Source organism: Panthera uncia, chromosome B4 (assembly GCF_023721935.1).
Source record: "Panthera uncia isolate 11264 chromosome B4, Puncia_PCG_1.0, whole genome shotgun sequence".
NCBI classification, from domain to species: domain Eukaryota; kingdom Metazoa; phylum Chordata; class Mammalia; order Carnivora; family Felidae; genus Panthera; species Panthera uncia.
In genome coordinates, this window is record NC_064809.1 from 27746517 (window position 1) to 27764944 (window position 18428).

An 18428-nucleotide genomic window follows, 5' to 3' on the forward strand; every position below is an offset into this window, starting at 1 on the left:
GGTCTTATTCCAGAGTAAGGACAGGACTACTTCTGTAGCTGTATTCTGTAATTAATTTTTGCTTTGTGGGTTTCATTAGGCTAAATAAGAATAAAATGGTTGTATATTTTCTGCTTTAAAAATGTTCTTGCTATAAAGTCTTCTCAGATCAGCCTCACATATGACAAACTCATTCAAACAATTTAAGCTGCCCCAGTGTATTTGTTTTTTTCTTGAAAATCTCACCACTTATATGTCTTTCTGAGCTGTTTTTCTCCTTCCTCCACCCCCATGTTATGTTTTGGATTATAAACTTGCTGAGAAAGGAATTTCATCTTTTCTCTGTATCTCATAGTACCCAGGAAAGAATTCTGTTAGTCACTGAATAGTTTGCAAATGTTATTACTATTGAGGATTTTGGATTAAAATTATTGAATAAAATGGAATAAGCCTTTTCTAGGATATCAGATTGGGGGTCAGTGTGATTAACTCAAAGACATGGCAATTTTGTTAAGCTCTGGACTTTGTGCCGAAGTTACTTTCTCTTGATTTTACCATAAATTGATTATTCACCTTATATTCTCTCTTACATAATACTTTGGTATCAGGATATTGATAGCAGAAAGCCTGTCAGGGTGTAGGTTGGATAGATGTACATGTGTGTGTACACATGTGCTCGTGTATGTGTATGAGAGAGAGTAGGCACATAGAATATGTGAGAATTGGGGTTACATGTTATGGTTAGCATTCTAATCTGAGTATTACATAACAATCTAATTATGTGTACTTAATTTTAGACTATTATACTTGACCTTCAGAAATAACTTCTAATCAGTGGTAAATGCAATACCTCAGGACATGTTTTTCCATTCCTTTCACGTTTTCCTTTTAGCTTTATTCTGTTGTATATTTTCCAAACACTTAAATGGTCAAGGATAAAAAAGTTATTGAAATGGGTCAGGTTCTGTAACCAGGAAGAAATTATTGGAGCTCTGTACTATACCTTAATCACATATAGGAACAGTTTAATATGCCTAATATTTGAGAAGCATCAAAACAGACTGTGAAGCTCAACAACCATAAAGCTTCATGGTTGAAAATCATATATAATTGACAACCTTTACAAAGATTAGCTGTAATAATTAAGATGAAAAGAGCCTAAATTTGGTGCAGAAAAAGGGCTGAGTTGTTTTTGAACTATAATTAAAAGTTAGTATCCATACATTTTTGTCTTCTCAATATAAACAATATTTGCAGGCAGAGCATGTCTTTTCAGTGTAACCTTTAACTTCTTATGGTACTACAAGTAGTTGATGATTTAGTAAATACTTTATGAATATAGATGATACTATCAAAATGTTTCCAAATATTACAGTTAATATTTGGAGTCAGTGTTTGACAGGGTTCAAGTTTGCAACAGTACAGTTTATAGATATATCATTGAATAAATGCCATCTTTATTGTGTGTTAATTTGGGTAATAAAATAATTGAGGGAACTTTGTTAGAAGAAATTAGAAGTTTGCTTAAAACTGTTCTCGGATGATACTAGAATTTTAGAGGTTTTTTTTTTTTTCTTTTGCCCTAGCATTTCTTCTTAAACATAATGACTGCTTAAAAGGATAAATCAAAGTCACTCACTTTATTTTCCAGTTTAGAGTCATTGCTCATTATCAGTTGGTGGGTGTGGAAACAACTTAACGAAGTTTGGGTAATTTAGTTTCAGTTTAAATTCTCAACTGGCAATTGGCCGAAAACTCCCATCAGAAGACGTGAGCATCCAAATGTCATTTTGTGATTTGGCTACTGTCTGCTTGAATAGGAAGGCCCTATCAAGAAAAACTAATGGCGTGATTAACTATCAAAAGAAAATCAATGGTAAGAGTTTTCATTTAAATTATAATGTGTGTGTGTGTGTGTGTGTGTGTGTGTGTAAAGCATACCATTTATTATTTGAATTAAAATTTTAGAACTTTAAAAATCTAGGACATAATGCAAAATGTTTGAATTTATATGTCTGTGACTTACATTTGTAACAAAATACATGCAAAGAATGCTTTTATAGAGATTTTATATGCTTAATGTTGATAAGAAGACTAAAAGTGTAAAAAATAAGTTATATAATTCATAATTGTTTAACACATTCAGGGTTTTTTTGTAGAGAACTAGTTCTCTTAAAAAAAATAGCATATTATAAATACTGCTTGTATGAAGTTTAACTTTTTTAAAAAATTTATACAAAGCTGAATGTTAGTTTCATATATGTTTCTTACTAAAGTAAATGTCATAAGTTTCGCAATAAAATAGTATATTGATCTCTGTTTTGTTTTTTACGTCCATTATAAAATGATGGGTGGGGAGAAAGAAAGTATATCATATAATGAAATCCGCTTAGTTTAGCATTAGGTTTTTAAAACTGTATCATTGCTACAGCATCTCTGTGGAAAATACTAAATTATCAGGATAGATGTTTAAATGAAGTGGAGTATCTGTTCATAATACAGCACACTATCAAATTTTGGTGACAAAATTCTGACATCTCTCCCCTGCCTTATACACATTTGCATTGAGAATATAATTTAAATTTGGCTATATTTTAGTATGCTTCAAGTGACTTTAAACATAATCTTTTTATTCTCTTCATATTTGTTTCCTAGATATCCCTTGATTTGGACATCTGTGTCCTCTCAGATTTGTGATTAGTCTTGTTAACTTTGGACAGGAGTGAAAGTAGTAGCTTATAGAGGTTAAAATAAAAACATTTCTGTTTGTCAGAGCTTATTTCAGTATTCTCATGGACACAGATAACTGGAAATTGGGTGTTGAAGCTCAGATACTAATAATATATTGTGATTTTTGTTGTCACACTTAACAGTTGAGATTGACATAGTTTGAGTAATTTGTCTTGTTCAATTAGAGGTGTCAAAATGATGGTAACTGAATGTGACCATGTTTTTAACTATTTCCTAGAGCTTAATAATAAACATACAGGAATAGCACATGTGGCAAGCACCTAGCACAGCATCTGTCATTATGTAAGCGTTCAGATGTTGACAGTGAACTAAGATGGCAACATCTGTCCTTCAACCCATCTACCTAGTAATTCCAGTTTTTAGAGATTGTCTGTTATGTGCCATCCATTCAGCTAGGTGCCAGGGATAAAATGTCACAGTTAAAAACAGAGATTCTTTCTAACTGCTCTTGAACTTCCATGTAGATAGTAATTACAGTGTAGAAAAATTATGCAGACAAATATGAAATTGCAATTGGAACCAGTACTATGAAAGGGCAAAAGTCGCTATGAGAGTAGAAGCAATATGGTGGGTGTGTAAAGCACAGAACCCATACATTTACTTTTTAAAGTGAATTGATAACTTGTTTTAACTTTTAAAGTTTCTAATTCTATTTAAATGGGTATCTTCTAAGCAAGTGTGCAGAAAGACTTTTTGGAGAAATACATTTTTTATGCTGCTAGTCTATTTTCTTAGATTTCCAAAGAATTTACAAGAAAATAACATCAAGAATTTAGTCAACGTAGCATTCTTATGTGAGAATTTCAGTTAGAGGAGAGAATTCTTAGGGGATGTGTTATTTCAGGATTGAATAAAGTGAATGAGGACCCTGATTTCTTCAGCTGAATTTAAGTTAATTAAAGGATGTCAACCATAAAATAACTACTCTCCACTCTTAGCAACTGTTCCATTCTGTTATCAACCTAGTACAAGGATTTATTTATCACTCATTTACATCATTGAGTTGTTACATGTAGACATTTCTTAATGACAATATGATTTCCTTAATCAATTTTTATCCCTTTTTGAAAGAAAAGAATGTAAAATTTATGTTTCTTTTATAAATTTATTCTAACACATGTATTCATTAAATTTTTGCAAATAAAAAGGAAGAGTATTTGGATGCCTAATAAATGTTTACACTTTTTCTATGGGACACAGAATCATATCTAAGGCAAAGACACAAGTGATGTTTGAAGAATTATGAAGTTAGTTTTTTTATATGTTAGATCTGTCAATATTTTTAGTTTTTTAAATGTTTATTTTGAGAGAGAGAGAGCATGCATGAGCAGGGGGAGGGGAGGGACAGAGAGAGAGGTGAGAGAATCCCAAGCAGGCTCCATGCTGTTGAGCAGGGAGCCCCACATCGGGCTCCAACTAACAAAGAACCTTCAGATCATGACCTAAGCTGAAATCAAGAATCATGCACTTAACCAGCTGAACCACTCAGGCGCCCCATCTGTCAACATTTTTAAAAACTCTCATTGAAGACAAGCTTTTCTTTATTCATCTGATAGTATAAACAAATTGAATGCAATCTAGTATGCAATGAAAATTCAAAAAGCTTAGTTTTACAATAGAAATGATCTTTGCCTCATTTACTACTAAAATGTGTAAGCTATTTAAAGTATTCAATGAACATCTTTCTCAAATAGCAGAATCAAAATTAAGTCCATTGTTAACTTTTTGCTTAAAATTATTATGTTGAATTTCATCTCTGCAGTGATGTCTAAATTTATTTTTTCCTGGATGTATTCAGAAGAAGGTCGCCAACCTCAGTATTCTGATTTGAAGTTCCTAGCTCAAATACTTAGGCAATTCCACTTAACAATGCTAGAAGAAAGAAGTCCTTTCCATACCTCCCAGGAGTGTCTTGAGGGAATTGTACCTTTCTGGGTAACATGCCTTACAGCGCTCATAACATTACATTTTTTTGACAGCTCTTTTTGCTTCTATGCAGTTAGCTTCGATTGGTCTATGATGTCAGCTGCATGAGCATTTAGCCATACAAAGATATTTTAAAAACATAGATAGGTATACATCACAGAATGAAGATGATACATTACATTTATTTTACTGAAATCAGTAAAAAAATAGCCCTTGTTTCTGAGCAAACAAAGGTCTACCAGTAGTTAATCAGTTTTTAATTCTATTAACAAACAATGCAGTATCTGCTTGGGCGCGTATGTCGTAATATGATGGCTTCTGTTTAGAATTTTGGAGCTACACTGTCAGAAGAAATGGTGATTAACAATGGTATTGAATTGGAAGTTTGAGAAAGGAAAATTTTAATAAAAGTTATTGTTCATAGTTATGAGAAGGAAAAGAACATTTTTCAATTCATTATATAAAGAAGAACCTTTTAAATGTGGAAAATAAAATGGAGTGCCTTCTAGAATTCATTCTTTTAAGAGTCTATGACAGAAGTTTGTAAAGAAGGAATTCTTGCTGATAACAATTATAAGTATTATTTGGAGGAAATTTGTGGCACATCTTAAAAATTAATATAGTCATATAAGTATATAAAATATGTGAAATAGATGTCAATAGCAATATTAAGCTACTATTTATGGTGAGAGCTTTACTAAATAAACAAGAGATAAAAGAGCCAATCCAATTCATTCATTCTATAAATTCTTACTGGCAAATTGCTTTATGTCAGGCATGGCATTAGGCTTTGGAGATATAGTCATGAATAAGACAGATGGGACCCTATAGTTTATACTGTCAGGGAAGATAGATATTAAACAAATTATGACAAAGTTTAGTGGCTTGTGACTTTATAAAAGCAAAGCAGTTCTTTCTTAAAGATACCTTGAGAATTGATTTCTAGTATGCTGATCATTTAATCAGCTTACTTCATGAAATAAAGTGATTCATTTTGACTTAAAAATTGAATAAAAATTCTTTGGGAATCAGTCTTAGAAATTGGTAGAGACTGAAATATTCTTGGTTTTTATGTAGCTTACTTAAAACAAACTATGGAAAGACCTTCAAGTTTTTGTGTACCAAGAAATGTGAATATAAGCAGAATAAACTCATAATGCCTTATGTATGTCATATACTATAGATCATTTAATCAAATTATTAAAGCAGTTTTACATGAAAAAATGTCAAAGTTGTAATGGTTAAGATGCTACACTCTAGAGTCAGACTGGTTGGATTTAAATATTAACGCTGGCATTTACAAGCTTTGCAATTTTAGGAAACTTGTATAACTCCTCTGATCTTCAGTTTCCTCATCTATAAAATGGGGACAATAAGAGTACATACCTTATAGAAAAATTAATCGTTTGATGTGTCTAGAGCAATGTCTGGCACATAGAAAGTACTTAAAGGCTCCACATGTTACAGTTAACAACAATAAGAACAATGATGAAATAATTTCCTCATATCAAAATGTCCTGCCTAATTCACCGTGTTGGGCCAGCTGAAGTAATTTCAGAATGTTGGCTTAAATATATAGGTGTTACACTACAAAGAACTATTACCTTTATTACTGCTAAACAAAATGTCAGTGAGAGTCTCACCCAAGTTTTGGGCCCTCTTTAGCAGCAATACAGCAATCACTCAAAGGCCTCCATAAATTGCCATCTCCAGGACCAAGGTTGTCTCAGCCTTTAATCCAAGACTCAGTCCATCCCAGGCATCATGGAACTGATCTTTCTTGTCTAAGAGAAGAAGTAACAAAGATCTTATTTATCCCATGGGAGATGAGTCTAAACCAGATTAGAGTAAGTTTGAGGAGGAAATGACTATGTTGATATTAAGTATTTTTTCCATGCAGATATCTAAAGAAAGGATTTCTTCCTATAATAGGTCTACAGTATATTTGTGACATTTGTAACCTTAATCCTTGTAGCACTACTTGTTACTTTACTTACATTAGAAAACAAATTTTCTTTCATAAAATGGTCATATAATTCATTACTACTCCTATATGTAATTTGTGAAAATATTTTTAAATTTATAAAAAAATATTTTTATGTCGACTTTCACTATGTCTTTTAGTTTGATATCCTAGAAAAACATAAGAGTTAAATAATTTTTGCTGAGTAATTCTAGTTGGAAAATGACTTCAGGGTGAAATTTAATATGACCTTTTCTTTGATCTATGATTCTGTGACTTAAGTCTACATAGGTAAAAGGAGAATTTATATATTTGTCGATTGATTCAGTTATAATAAGTGCAAGCAGGTACTCTAATGAATTGTTTTCATATTAAATATTTGAATTAAATCTAATGTATTTCATAACCGTGTTGTTTTTGTTTGTAATATGGGGATATTTTTCATTGTTAAGATGCTAAGTGAGAGAAGATTCTTTGAATGCTACAAGAGTGGTTTCCCATGACCATAGTTTAAATACGATCAGTCACAAAGTGTCTGTTGAAAACTAACTAGCTATCTACCACTTGCTAGTTGAGAATTGATACCATAGTGTTATGGTATCCAAAGAATTATGCCATCATTCTGTTTAGGCCCTAGGAAGACTAGGGCTATGAAAAGAATACTTAGACAAGAAGCAGAAAATCTGAGAACTACTTCCTGTTCTGCCACATATATCTTAGATATAAGAACCTATTAAAATTATGAGGACGCTTAGCGTCTCAGTCTCTTTGCTAAATATATGTCATGTATATATGTGTGGGTGCGTATGCCTATATATGTATGTACACATCTGTATATATCCATCCCAAATTTTTGCACCAAATTGAAATGAAGAGCTAAGAATTCAATAAGTTTTTTAATGTCCCAATATAACAGAGTAAAAAATTCTGTTCTGCATAATATCTTACATGATTCCTTCAAATGAAAATACAGTATTGATTTTTATGTATACTTTTTAGGATTTCTCAAATATTCTCACATAAATTACATACTGTTCCAGAACTTCACAAGGGGAATGTAAAATTTCTTTAGTCTGCTTAATTTCAAACTGGTTTCCTTGTAAGTGATTAATTTTTTCTAATAAAAATTTTTAATGGATGCCAAATTATGTTTTTATATCTTTGACTCGTTTTTACAAAAAAAAAAAAAAAACAGTTTTAAATAGCTGTAGCAGTCATTCGCAGCTCTGACATTTGCAACATTATTAAGGCATGTCTAGTTCTATAGCATTATGAGTTCTCAGGTTAATTTTACTAATTCATTAAAAAGTATACTAAAGCATTTTAAGGGAAAAGTAATAAAGTATAATTTATGTGTACACATACAAACTTGTTTGCTTTACTAAATGATCTCACAGACTCACTTAAACATCATTCCCTCCTGCTAAAGAGGAGAGGACTGGTTGGGAGTGGCTAATTGGAGCACCATGATATTATTTAGCTCTGCGTTAGTGTTGTATAGGTCTGTGTCCTGACTGGTATTGAGTCAGGTGAATGTTGGTTAAAAAATGTCATATGTATATATACACGCATGCACACACACGCTAACCATAAGAAGTTGTTTGGTATATTTATTGAACTACTAGGTGCTACTGTGGTCATAATTAGAATAATTTTTCATATAAAAATCAAAGAATTAAAATTGATGCCATTTTAAACTTAATAGAAGACTTAACACCTATATTGTGAGCTACTTCATTTTAAATGTTAAAATGTTACAAGGATAACATTGAATGGAAACATTTTTTGGACAAGAACAACATTTAAATTTAAAAGTTATTTGGACGAGGGGTCTCTGGGTGGCTTAGTCGGTTAAGTGTCCAACTTCAGTTCAGGTCATGATCTCACTGTTCGTGAGTTGGAGCCCCACGTCAGGCTCTGTGCTGACAGCTCAGAGCCTGGAGCCTGCTTCAGATTCTGTGTCTCCCTCTCTCTGTGCCCACCCCCCTTGTGCTCTGTCTCTGTCTCTGTTTCTCTCTCTCAAAAATAAATAAATATAAAATAAAAAAAATAAAAAAGTTATTTGGAGAAAATATTAAAGCAATCATATGAAAGCAGACTAAAATTTATTAAAAAATAAAATTAACAGAAAAAACTTTTTTGGAGAATTTGCTTAACTGTGGTGTCATGTGGAAAAATGTCCTATATATCATTAAGCAATTGTTAAAAATGAAGTCAAGAGCCAGCCAATTTAATAACCTAATTGCTGTGAAAATAAGGCCACAAGTCACAGTCACATCTTAAGCTGTAGAATTCTTTCTGTAAAGGGAGATTAAGTGATGACTGCTGTTCCCTGATGGAAGTGTTCAACGTGGCATGCGTAAGGGCTGTACGGAAGTCTTACAAGCTGAAATGTGTTTTTGCCACATTTTACCCAGTAGAAATTCATCTAAAGTTTTAAGAGAAGCATATAAATCCAAATATCCCTGGGGATACTAAACTTTCATCTGTCACTTACTTTAATACCTGAGTACCTATTTCTAAATATTAAAATACTATGCTTTCACAGTTAGCACAGTGAGGCTGTAACACACTACATCCTGTTACTTAGCTGAGACCAGTCAGTCTCATTCAGAGAAGGAAATACCAATTGGTTAAAGAAGGGGTCATTCGAGTAATGGAACAGTTTTGAAAAACAGACCCAACTAATATGTACTATTAAAATAAGAAGGCAGCACCTTGAGTTTTTTGAGATACAAAAGAGGTAAGGAGATACCAAAATAAAATAATTTACCTTGCATTCATTCAGTGTCTCCTACAAAATGTAAATCTTTTGTTTGTTTGGGGGGCACAAGTTATTTTACTTTTCTGGAATTTTGTTTCCGAAAGTATTGTTGGGCTAGAATTAAACATGTTTTTCTGTACAGATACTTATATATCTGTAACAATATGAACAAGTCAGATTAATTTTAATTGTTTCTTTTGAGTATAATTGACATGCAATGTTACATTAGTTTCAAGTGTACAACATCCTGATTCAACAAGTTTATATACTATGCTGTGCTCACCTCAAGTGTAGCTACCCTCTGCCACCATGCAACACCATTACAATACCATCTACTATATATATTTTTTTAAGAAAAAAAAATTTAGTGACTCAATTGCCTGGGAAATGACCCTTTTTGGAGACCAGAGTGCTCATATTAGCTAAGGCAAACCCTTCCTGGTTGTCAGGTACTCAGGAAAACAAATTCAGTGAGTCAGAACTTATCTTGACTGAGCGCCTATTGTGTTTAATGGTGGATTTTGTTTTCATTATATGTTATTTTATTGAATATATACCAAAAGTTCTATCAGAAATATGCTATTCTGTCTCTCTTACTATGAGGAAACTGAGGTTCAGAGAGGCTGAGTGACTTTCCCAAGTTTGCACAGCTAGTGTTTAAAGTGGTTTGTAGGCCAAGTAAGGCAAAGTATAGAAAGCATTCGTTGCATTTTATAGTTAGAAGACCATTTGATGTTTCAGTGTAGAAGTGGGAGTAAAAGGCTGACTACATTGGTTTAATGGTGGGTGAGGACCTAGAAAATGATTAAAACAGGTATGGGCAACATTTTGGAGAATTCTGGCTGAGAGAGGAAGTAGAGGGCTCAAGTAGGTAATTTGGGATGCAAAGGAAAGGTGGAAGGTTTGGAAGACACAGCTGGGGAGTTTGCAGACGGGCAAATGGGAAAAATTAATTTTAAAATGAATCTTTTAAAATGTGGGCACATCTGTTGCAGGACAGGCTGTCCTATCTTTTGCCTCCTTGCTTTGTATAGGTCATGAATGTTTGGTATGTGGAAAGGTAGTAAATAATAGTTCTATTCTTACTTACACTAGAAAATATTTAGCTTACTAGGTGATGTTTCTGGGGGGCTGGATTTTAAGAACTTACTGTAAAAATTTTCAAGCATACACAAAAGAAGAGAGACTAGTGTAATAAATGCCCCCTATCTGTGGCCCAACTTTAACAATTAACCAAATTTTGCCACATTTGCTTCATCTACTTCCTCTTTTTTCCTTAACTGTTTTAAGATAGATCCTGTGTCTTAACTCTTTTTACTTCTACATTTTCCAGTATGCGCTTCTTTAAAGACATTTTTCTTACATAACCAGAATACGTTTCTGACATCAAACAAAATTAACATTTTTTTGTTAATTTATAATTAATTAATTATAATTAATTAATTATTAACAATTATTTAACAATAATAATTGTTTAACAACAATAATTAACAATTATTGACAATAATTGTTAACAATTTTTATTAATTTAATTGATATAATTTAAATTGATATAATCAATTAATCAATTTTTTGATATTGATATCAATTGATATAATTTAAATTGATATAATCAATTATAATCAATTTTATTAATTTAATTGATATAATTTAAATTGATATAATCAATTTAATTGATAATTAACAATAATAATTAAACAATAATTGTTTAACAACAATAATTAACAATTATTAACAATTAATAATTAACAATTATTTATCACCTGATATTATCTCCCTATTCAGTTTCCTCCACTTGTGATTCAAAATGCCATATTACATTTGGGGTGCCCAATGCAAACAAGATCCAGATAGCATTTGGTTGGTAGGACTGCTCTGTAATTAAAATGCCTCTTCTTCCCCACTACCTGTTTGCCTCCCTTTCCCCTTTAACCTCCCTCACCCATTTCCTTCTCTCCTTCTCTTCCCCTTCCTTTCCTGTCCATGACTTATTAAAGAAACTTTGTAAGCTTTCCCATATAATATCCCCATTCTTGATTTTTCTGTCAGCTTCCCCAGTTAACTTATTTCTCTAATCTCTAAATTGCCTGCAAATTAGCAGTTAGCTCAAAATACTTCATTAGATTCAGGCTCAGGTTTTATTTTGATGCTGGATGGAAGGTGGACAGGAATACTTCAAACATGGGACTTTTTCTTCACACTGCATCACATCAGGGAGCACGTAGTGTCCGTCTGTCACGCTCTTAGTGATGCTGAAATTGGTCAGTGGTAACAGCCCATTCTCTCCAATGAGAGGTTTCCATCAACCTCTCCTCTCATTATTTCATCTCTTGCTGATTGTTCTGTGAATCAATTCTATCATTAGGGTTTGCAAGATAATGAATTTTTAATCTTCTACCCCTTTCACATTTATTAGTGGAACTTCTATAAAGAAGAAATTTCTCTCGTAAACTGTGGCTTTTGTATTTCCTGATATAGTTCATCCCAGAAAGAAACCTGGGTCTTAAATGCCTAGTTTAATACCGAAGAGTAACTTTGGGTACAAGGAGCACATAGCACTTAAGTGCCCATGTAATTGTAGGATTTTTATAGAGCAAAAGTATTTCTTAATGTGATTTTCATGAACATTGTCATTATTAGGATAGCACTGTATAATCAACATGTTCAGTGTTGGCCAGATTGGAATTGGGGACCTTTTGCTGGTCCTGTCTGGTCAGATACACTGCTTTGTGTTAAGTCATGGATCATTAGTTGAACTTCAAGGAAAAGGAAGCTTTATTAAGTCAGCAAACTAAACAGTATCACCTAGCAGAATAGCAGCATAGGTGGGGATGATTTTATATTTCTACAGTCATAAATTCAAGAGTGAAACAGTCATCATTTTTATTATTAGTTTATTCAGCAATCACCATTAACTTCATTTGTACTTAACACTGTCCATGGACAGAACCTGAAGAAGAAGAAATAAAACCAAAATACTTCATTTTTAGATGACATGATTGATTAGGAAAATCTATGGCCGTCAGCTTTAAAACCATTTATGAGCGATAAAAATTTAATAAAGTATAGAATACACTGTATCTTTACATCAGTAATAATGAAAATAATGGAAAAAGACCCAACTCAGAATTGAAACAAACAAAATATAATACTTAGCAATAAATTTGAGAAAGATGTTAGACCTTTAGAAAGAAATCATTAACATCTTAAAAACATTTAAGATGAAATAAATGGAGAGAAACTTTCTGAATCATGAGAATATTGGCAAATTGGCTATAATTTATAGGCTTCTGGGTTTGCTTCTGACTTTCAAGATTCCTAGTGATTTATTTTATAGTGATTCTACAGTGAGGGGAAGTCTCACCCCTACACTCCTACTATGTATCAGAAATCTTTTAAAGCAACAGTCTAAAACAGTGGAGTGATGCAGGGATGATAGGTAACTCAGGTATTACAAGAGACCTCTCTGCCCCCTAGAGATTTAAATATAAACTTTCCTTGACCCTGGCTTCCTGGTCAGTGAGAGTTAAGAGAAATGCCCTTCATCCGTGACTTACTCAAATTTCTGGGCCTGATCAATGCACCTCATGTCTCTTGCTTCTGCTTGGTATGCCACCCTGGTTTCTGCCAGCATCAATACAGTTGTGAAATCAACCCCTTTAACTGGTTTCAAACATCTAGCAGCTTGTGAGTTTAGAAACTCTTGAGTAGGTGACAGAACCAACAGATTGTTTTTCTTAGTCTTTGAGCAAAACATTACTGTCCATAACCATGCCCTCCTAACTTAGACACTTTCCTAAATTAATTCAGGTGCTTTCTTAACAGGAATTCTGAAGATTAAGCCTTTCTTTCATTTTGTAAAACATGCATCACTGGAGCATTATTAGGAATCCACAATCAGTTCCATCTACATATAACAACTGAATATATGATAAAATATTCTTTCCTATTGGAGAAGCCACTTAAAGGATATTCACTCAATGGTATTAGATAGTAGTCTTCAGTGGTATAGCTGCAAAACTGATTAGACCAAAAAAAAAAAAAAATGTTTTCATCCATACTTTATACAGCCATTGGAATTAAAAAGCATAGAAAATACCTTTACATTTCTTATTTGATGCATTAGTGGAACTCACCAAGGTATATATATACTGGAATATCTAAAAAAAATTGTAGGAAATCTCTACATCAAAAGTTCTAAGGAAATTGACAATAGTTTTAGCAATTTTATATTATTGCAGAATGTGCTAATTTAGACATCAAGTTCCTAATATGTAAATGAGAAAAAATATGCCAAGTTAAGAATATGAAAATAAATATGAATAATAAATGCAAGGAAAAATATCTACCCATATGCTTATCACTAAGTCACAAGTTAAAATGACTTTGCACAGTTTTTACTTTGTATTAAAGGAGCTAAAATTTTTAAAAAGAAATCTAATATTGACAACATAAACAGTGATACCAGACTCTTTTAGAAAATAATGCCAGGAGTATATGCTGAGAATCACAGCAATGTTCAGATTATTTCACTCAGTAGGAATTTAGGAAATAAATATTGTGCTAATTATAAATCATAGATATAGAGAAAAATGCTTTTAGGGACTAATTATAGATCAATGTAAAGTATCATGTTACCTTTAAGTAATTATTTTTGAAGACTCTAGAACAACTGTCCAATAGAACTTTCTGTGCTGATGAGAAGTTGTATAATTTGCACTGTCCAATACGGTATCCATTAGCCACAGGTAGCCACTGAGCACTTGAAATGTGACTAGGGCAACTGAGGAACTGAAATTTAAATTTTATTTAACATTAATTATGCTTAAATACTCACATAGGTTTAGTGGCCATGGTATTGGACAGTGAAGCTTTAGAAATATGGAAAAATGTTAGGTGAAAATAGTAAGTTTATGTGATGTAATTACAAATAGGTAAATACCTGTATGTACATAAAGAAAGTGATATTTACAATTAAAATATTTATGTTAGGATTGAAGGAAATGGGTGATTTTTTTAAACGCTGATTAAAAGATCAGGTGAAAATAATAAAGCATTCCAGCACTGTGCTACTCAATATGGTAGCCACTAGCCTGATGTGGCAATTTTCATTTAAATTAAGTAAAATTAAGAAGCCAGTTCTTCAGTCACACTAGCCACATTTCAAGTGTTTGATAGCACACATGGCTAACGTTTACCACTTAGAGGAGATACAGAACATGTCTAGCATTGCAGAAAATTCTGTCCTATCGTTCCACAGAACTGATAAAAGGAATGTACCGGAACAAGTCATTGATTATTTATTAGTAATTTCTGTGGGCATAGATGAATTAAAACTGGTATCACTTCTTTTTCTTTTCAAAATTTTATTTAAATATAGTAAATATATAGTCTAATATTGGTTCCAGGAGTAGAATTTAGTGATTTACCACTTAATAGCACCCAGTGCTCATCATCATAAGTGCCCTCCTTAATGCCCATCACCCATGTAGCCCATTCCCCCACACCTGCCTCCTTCAGCCCTCAGTTTGTTCTCTAATTTTACTAGTCTGTATGGTTTGCTTCCCTCTCTCTTTTTTTCCCCTTCCCATTTGTTCATCTGTTTTGTTTCTTAAATCCCACATACGAATGAAGACCATACACCCGTAACTTTGATCAGCATTCAGTAAAGTATGGACTGAAAACCAGTCCTGATTATACCAGTCCATGATTAAATGCTTACTCTCAATTGTGTACTTGTTTAGAAACTTTTATAGCAATAATGTGATAGTTCTCATTGAACGTTAGATTGATCTGGTTATCAGTGAAGCTGCCTGTAGAGTTCTGTGTAGTAAGATCTGAGTATTAGTTGTGAGCAGTAATCTATGGGCATGGGTCCACCCACAATGAGAATTAAAACAGTTCTTTACTACAGGTAGTCTGAGAAACATTGGTAAAGATGAAGCAGAGAAGGTGGGTTGCTCAGGGGAGTTTTGTAAAGAGCTTAAATTGGTTGTTAGTATAGTTTAATATACACTTGCAAGTGAGATTAAAAATTGAACACTGCATCTCTGATTGTGATAAGCTTAGACTTCATCCTTCGTGCTAGTAGAAATAAGGCAAGTGATTCATTCTTCAACAGTGTAAATAAGGATTTTAAAGGAGTTCCTCCTAGTCAGTGCCTCTATTTGGGGAACTTGTTTCCTGTTTTCCTCCTGGGGGTGGGTGGTGGGGATTCAACCAGCTAGCACAATCTTTGCCTTTTGGCAAAATTTCCAACTTCATATTTTCCTTTACCCCTTCTAAACTCCTTTTGGCATATTGTTATGCTTAGTTCTTTGTAACTTTTTTCATCTCTTTCCCACAAAGTTAGTTTCAAAGGCTTACAAAATGTCCAAAACGAGAAAATTGTTTTAAACTAAGTGAACTTCTAAAGTTTTGTTTTAAAATTTCCTTTTTTCACACTTAAGCTTGATTCCCTGATATAAGATATTAAACTGAATTATTTGTGAAATGTGGAAAGCTTTTTATTACTATAATTAAGGCATAATCTGTCAGCTAAAGCATTGTTTTAATGATACAGGGTAAGCATAATCCTGGATTTACTACCTGTTTCTTATTGTGGTTTTGGTTGTATACTAAATGGCTGCCTATTCCCTGAAATGAAGTGCCCCATATGGGCTGTCCAGTTTGTTTTGAGGACCAATTCTACATTTGTAGAATTTGGGGTCAAATGGAGTCAAGTACTCTGTGATAGTTGTTCGCCTGATTCCTAGTGACCTTGCATTTTGGAATAAAACACATATGCGTACTCAGTCCTTCATCGATACGATTGATTAATCTGTTACTGATTTTAGCATTTCTTCCTTTTCTTCCTAATTTATCAGTTTGGAAAGAGTTAGAAAACACTTGAAGGAAATCAATCTCTGTTTTTAATAATAGTCTGTGAGTTACAGAAAAAGAAAGTGTTCAGCATTTCTTGTTTAAATTTTGAGTTTTCTGAGACATATTTACTTAAAATATATATGACTATCATACTGAAAGAGTGGCATCTTCTGATTTCATTTTAATATTATGATAATAATTTGCTTTACTTAGGCACAATTATAGATATAGATAACCATATTATCACTTGGGTTATCTTCAAAAGATTAAATAAATACATTAAGAAATATATTAATAATATATCTATATTAATATTATTATTCCGTTTGATATTTGGCAATATATTTTTAAGGTACAGTGTGCGATTTCCTGATCTGAACAAAATATTCCATTTCTTTTCAGGAGTTTGGGTTATAGTAATCAATTTACAGCATTTTCTCCTAAATGTATTAAGGTGCAGCATTTTAAAAACATGTTCTTAAGTTATTTGATATGTAATTAGGGGTTTATGTTGCTAATATTATTTTTATATAACACATTTCTGATTCTTCAGAATAGTTGTAGGCTTCTAATTGTTTTATGCAACTTTCAACCTTGAGAATGTTGACTAATTGGTTAATATTCTTTCTATTCAAAATTTTTTAGCGCTGATTATGTTTTAGGAACTATTTAATAAGGTTCTTCAAATAATCAGTGTTTCAAAAAAAAAGCCAAAACCCTTTTCCTCTGGGAGCTTACATTCTCGTAGATTGCTTAATTTATGATTCTGTGGCATTTAACACCAAGGGCTAGTTTTCTGTTGTCAGGAAATGCATTATGTCATTATTAGGTAATATAGAGGTATAGAAGAAGGGTAAAATTCCTTCTAGTTCAATGAGTCTGATTCATTGTTCTTCAGTGAATTTAGTTTTACTTATTTTAATGGAACTTATATAACTATGATCATTTGGCAGCCCAGAATTTTTCTGTATTTTTCTCAACTTCCCAACTGGTAGTTCAGTACTGGGGTAGAAATTAAAGTACCCACTTAAGGTTTTGGGTTTATGGAGTGATGTTTGAAACATGACATATTCTTTAGGGAAGATACTCCTTTTTTTTGAAAGAAGGGAATGTGGTTTTGGAATACTCATGATTTTATCTCATTTATTTTTTTCAGAACCTAAATTTTGTAGCATAGGTAGATAAACTTGAACCAAATGGTATGATCTCAGTATAATATTTTACTCTTCTCTCCTCCTTCAGGAAAATCTTTAACTTCCACCACAAGAAGATTAAAAAGAGGTCCCTCCTGCACCAAGAAAGATCTGCAGATCTTTTTCAGTGTTCTTGGAGGTGTGGGGTGTGAGAACTTGATCAGTTTGTGCAACCACCTTGTTCTCTAAAGGTAAGCACTGTGTAGTGAGTGCACACTCATGGGCCCACGCTCCTAATGCAGGTCTGGTTTTGGAATGCTCCATTGAGGGTTTGAGGCCATCAGACTGCCTCGTAGAAGGATGGCCTAGGCAGCCACTTGTGGGCAAGATGTCACACACATCCATCAAGAGATGGTTTTCCTTGGTTAGAAGTAAAGCATGTCCTAGAGATGTATGGGTGTATTTTTTCTTTATTTTTTTAAAAAATCCCAATTACAGTAAAATTTGTGTCCAGTTCAGCCTGCATTTAAATCAGTTTAATAACTGCTGTGGTTGATCCCTCATCAAGAACTCTTCTTGGTTATCTTGAGATTTACGTTTAAGAATTTTGAAGCAATGACAGCCTTTAAGCATTCTGGTGACTTAATAGATTAAATTGATAAAATCTGCTCTGAAGAGTTGCTTTTTCATGATCTTTTTGAAACGATCTCTTAACCTTTACTTCAGAGAAGGTCCTTTAAGCCATTTTTAAATCTGTATTAAGCTTCAGAAAATATGGAAGCAAAGATCTTCTTAATCTTTAATAAGCATATGAACATAAAATTGCTGATCCTAATTGAAAAAAAATTGCTTTTAAAATCAGCAGCTTTCTTCCTAGCTTGCACCTTTTTCCTGTCTTTAGGAAATGAAGGCATATACATTGGTTCCATGAGGGAAACCTCACAAAGGATAAATAAATTAATGTCTCACCTTTACTTCTAAACTCTAATATCAGAAAACTTTATTGGTCTATTGTACAATGTATTGATGCCTCTCAGAAAGACCAGTC

The 18428-nt window shown here is 32.8% G+C and overlaps 1 protein-coding gene and 1 long non-coding RNA gene across 12 annotated transcripts in view; one reads left to right on the plus strand and one right to left on the minus strand.

Moving 5' to 3' along the window:
- Positions 1 to 6436, minus strand: part of LOC125918671 (uncharacterized) — an 18339-nt gene extending 11903 nt beyond the window's left edge. The window contains exon 1 of one of the 2 annotated variants that reach the window (XR_007456548.1): positions 6300 to 6436. This is a non-coding gene — a long non-coding RNA (uncharacterized LOC125918671). Of the gene's footprint in view, positions 1 to 6260 lie in introns of both variants that reach the window. The other variant, XR_007456549.1, reaches the window with a different exon arrangement.
- ZEB1 (zinc finger E-box binding homeobox 1) overlaps positions 1 to 18428 on the plus strand; it is a 200938-nt gene that overhangs the window by 43749 nt on the left and 138761 nt on the right. For 8 of the 10 annotated variants that reach the window (XR_007456547.1, XR_007456542.1, XR_007456546.1 and 5 more), the window contains 2 exons: positions 1698 to 1855; positions 17490 to 17631. The exons of the other annotated variants lie outside the window; for them this stretch is intronic. The gene's annotated coding sequence lies outside the window, so the exon portion shown is untranslated. The remainder of the gene's footprint in view (positions 1 to 1697; positions 1856 to 17489; positions 17632 to 18428) is intronic. 10 annotated transcript variants of the gene reach the window in all.